The sequence below is a fragment of the Ceratina calcarata genome, unplaced genomic scaffold, assembly GCF_001652005.2.
Source record: "Ceratina calcarata isolate Rehan_Ccalc_2016 unplaced genomic scaffold, ASM165200v1 scaffold329.2, whole genome shotgun sequence".
NCBI lineage: Eukaryota > Metazoa > Arthropoda > Insecta > Hymenoptera > Apidae > Ceratina > Ceratina calcarata.
The window spans coordinates 246577-250261 of record NW_017155624.1 but is presented as its reverse complement, the minus strand read 5'-3'; positions in this window follow the sequence as shown (position 1 = coordinate 250261).

The window sequence follows — 3685 nt, the reverse complement described above, 5'->3', positions numbered from 1 at the left end:
AGTAATCAGACACGCGGACCCAGTATCTCCCAATTAACGAATACGCAGTCGCTGACAATGGTCCCGATAGACGGAGAGGATTATTAAACGGCGGTACGTCATTGCGTGACGTCGTGGACGCGTGACGTTTCTGCGTACGCAACCAGTGATACCGAAGCCAGTGGAGTCGGTAGCGGCGTTACGAACAGACGATTATGTCACTTCGATAACGAGGATGGAAGACGGCCGCAGTCATTTGTAACGTGACTCTGCGGAAATCACAGGGAACGGGAGAAACCGTTCTAACCCGGGCCTCCCCTCTCGCCCCGTCGTCGCTAGCCGTTCTTTCTCTGTTTGATTCACGGTCTCGCTGCTTCCGAACACGCGTGCTGCGTCAGGTCCCGGCTAATGGTATTAGTGTCATTGATAGTTGATGCGCTGTGTATCGAACAAATATGTATTTATTGATTTAGAGTGGGTAAGGGAGGACCGAAGGAAGATCGAACGAGTAGTACACAGCGGAGACTACGAGGAGAAGAGAAGAGGTAGAACGTGCGCGGGATGATCGAGAAAAAGGGGGTGGAGACTTCCGAGGGGACGTTTAACCCCTCAGCACGGCCGGTTTTCACGGAATCAGAAGTAAAGGGTTGGCTGTCTTGCCAGAAGCCTGAGTGGCCTTTCACGCTCGCCGATATTAATGGCTCCCAACCGATTCCAGCCAAATGGAATGGCTAACGTGTAAATCGAGAATGTTTGCTGTCCTCTGTGGGAGAGAGAGTATTTTTGCCATGCCGGGCGCGTTGTCACCGCGAAAGCGATGTTCGTCTATCATCGCGTACTCAGAAAAGTTCCGCAGGATTGTTAAAAGCGTGTCATGTTTGTGTCTTCGCTAATTCAAGATAATTTTCATTTTAAAATAATATTTGACGTATGAATAATTATAGATGAGACACGTTCTTGCTTCAAAATTTTTCTGAACGTCCTTCCTTTATGAATGAATTATGAAATAAAGCAACATTAGAAAATAATTTCTTTTAATTCAGACACGGTTAGATAAATTGAAAAGTTTTTTCCATTGACCAAGTTCGAGTTTGAATAGGGGTCTGTCAATGGGGGCACGATGAGCTGGACAAGAAAATGTGCAGTGTATAGAAAGAACAAGGGGGAAAATGTTGACGATCGGGCGAAAGAGCACTTTGTTGTTCCGGTTGCAGCGAGAGTATCAGAATGGTAAACGACTCGTGTCCATTAATCACGTTTATAGCGGCCTGCCGACGCAAGTCACCGTTCCACGCTTGTGTAAACGCACGCGTGCTCCCTTTCCGTTCCGACCTCTTCCTTCAAAACGTTGCTGCTTCAATCGGCCGCTAATGGGAGTATCGGTTCTTAGATCCCATTCAGAGTTCACGAATGGTTGCCCGATGACGCGGCAGGTAACGAACCTCGAATTCCTGATGGGGTCCACGTGCCTCACGTGCATAATTATCGATTGCAGTGAACGAGTACGTTCCTCTTGCGCATGTACTTCCCACGATACTCCAAAGATTCCAATAACTCTGCTACGGTAATGAGAAGTAAAGAAAAATTCATTCAATGCATTCGGGTGTAGCGACACGAAGGAATTCGTGGTTGTTTCGATATTGTTACCGGCCCGTCGAGTCAAACGGGTTCTTGAAGCCGTGGCACAAAGGTAGTCCACCCTCCGTAGCGATAAGTAGCGACGGTACTTTCGCTTTAGAAAACAGTGATTCGGAGGCGAGACGCGTTTCCCCTCGTTACAACGGGGGGAGCTTGAAGGCGTGTAAATTCTCCACGCTCGTCGGCGGAACACGGAGATACACGGCTGTCAGTCGTCGCTTTGTCGGCGCCGATGCGACGCGTTGTTTTATTAATAAAATTCATAGAAACCCTTCGGTCGCCGGTTTTGAAAACCACCCCAAGAGACCTTCTGGTCTGGCTTGGCAGCCGTGAAACGAACGAGTCGAAGAAGCGTGGATAAGAGGGAGGGGGGTGGGACGCGGCGAGAAGGCAACAATAACAGTGACAACTCTGATTCAATAAAGCATATCTGGGCGAGCGGCGAGGGGCGCCGGTCCTTTCGCAGGCGGGGGCGAGGGTGGGCGACACGACAAGCCGAGGGGTTGCCATTGATATCAACATAAATCACAATAGGAATTTGTATTACAGTTACAGAGGCTGGTGGATAGGAAATAAGGAATGTAATAAAGAAAATGGCCGATCCGAAGGGCGTCCAGGGGCGGAAACGAGATAGAAGACACAGTCGGCTCGATCTCTCGTCTGGAATATTTTTCCAGGATGAATCGTCGAAGATCCCTTCGATGTGCTTCACAAATAGATCTGTTTCAGCTTTCTCCTTCACCTTACTGACTTCCGGAGGCTCCAAGAATTCGTACACAATCTTCCGCCGATTCAAGAAGAGGAATATGCCTGCTCGGATTTGTGATCGCTTAGATGGACGCTCGTCGACGGGAAAAAGGGGAGCGATAGCGCGATCAATGTATCGTGTACAGCAGCCGTCTAACGGGGTTTTGACGTATTTACGGGACGCAGAGTAAACGCGGGATTTATCGGTTACGCGCGTATATTTATAATTTACGGGGGTGTCAGCGAGCCAACGCGACGCGACGCGGCGTAACCTTTGAAATTTCACGTCAATATTTGACCGCAATAAATCCCTCGTCGAAACGAACTTACCTTCGTACATTATCCGTCACGCCGATTGCGCGAATAGTATAAGAAGAGTTCATGATAAAGATAAGCCTTATTATAAAAACCAGTCACGTGATACGCTTCGTAATTTTCTTTATAATATAATGAAACACGGTTTGTCCGTCGGACGAGTAGACAAGTAGGTAACGCATACAGTAACGAGTATTTTGTTCAATCACTGAAAACCGTTTCAACAAGCGGATGAGGAGTGCCACGAATCATTAAAGATCGATTGGACTTCCGACAGGATTGAAAGCCGATTATCCGAGCGGTTAAAAATTAATGTTTTTATTAGCTCGTCTTTCTACTTTGCGGGGGTGGTACCGCGGGAGTAAAATAGGTTGCGTTTGCGCATACACGTCAAGAGGCACGGGGAATGAGGAAGACACAGGAAGAACCGTGGAACGAGAGAGAGAGAGAGCGGGGGAGAGAGAGAGAAGCACACAAACGGCAGAGAACCCTTCGTTGGCCTCGCTGCGGAAACGAGACGTTCGAGGGCAGCGGAGGGTTGGTCGGGGGAGAACGGGGGAGGTTAGTTCAGAGGCGAGGAATGGGGAATTGTAATGAGCAGCCCGACAGTTACAAATGACAGGACGGAATTCGCGAACTGCGATAGAACCCAGCTTCTGCCTAAAGGCCGCTTTACACGCTCGGACGGAAATGTTTCGTCCGTTCCCGGGCAATTCGACCTTAACCAACGCCGTAACTTCATCCTCTTCAACGCGTTCCTCCTTTCCCTCACCCTCCACCTACTTTTTAAACGGAATTATAAAATTCATTCCGACTACCAGCCTGGCTTGATTAAATTTTAAAAGAAAGAGGCGTTTAGCTCAATACTCGCCTTCTTTGACACGCTTAGGCGATCTGACCATTTAAAATTTGATAAACAATTGTAATGATAAAGGATCCACGGCGTGGATTAACAATCACGAAAGTCGTAGGGACGTGAGATGATTCGGAAACTTTGTCACTGTAA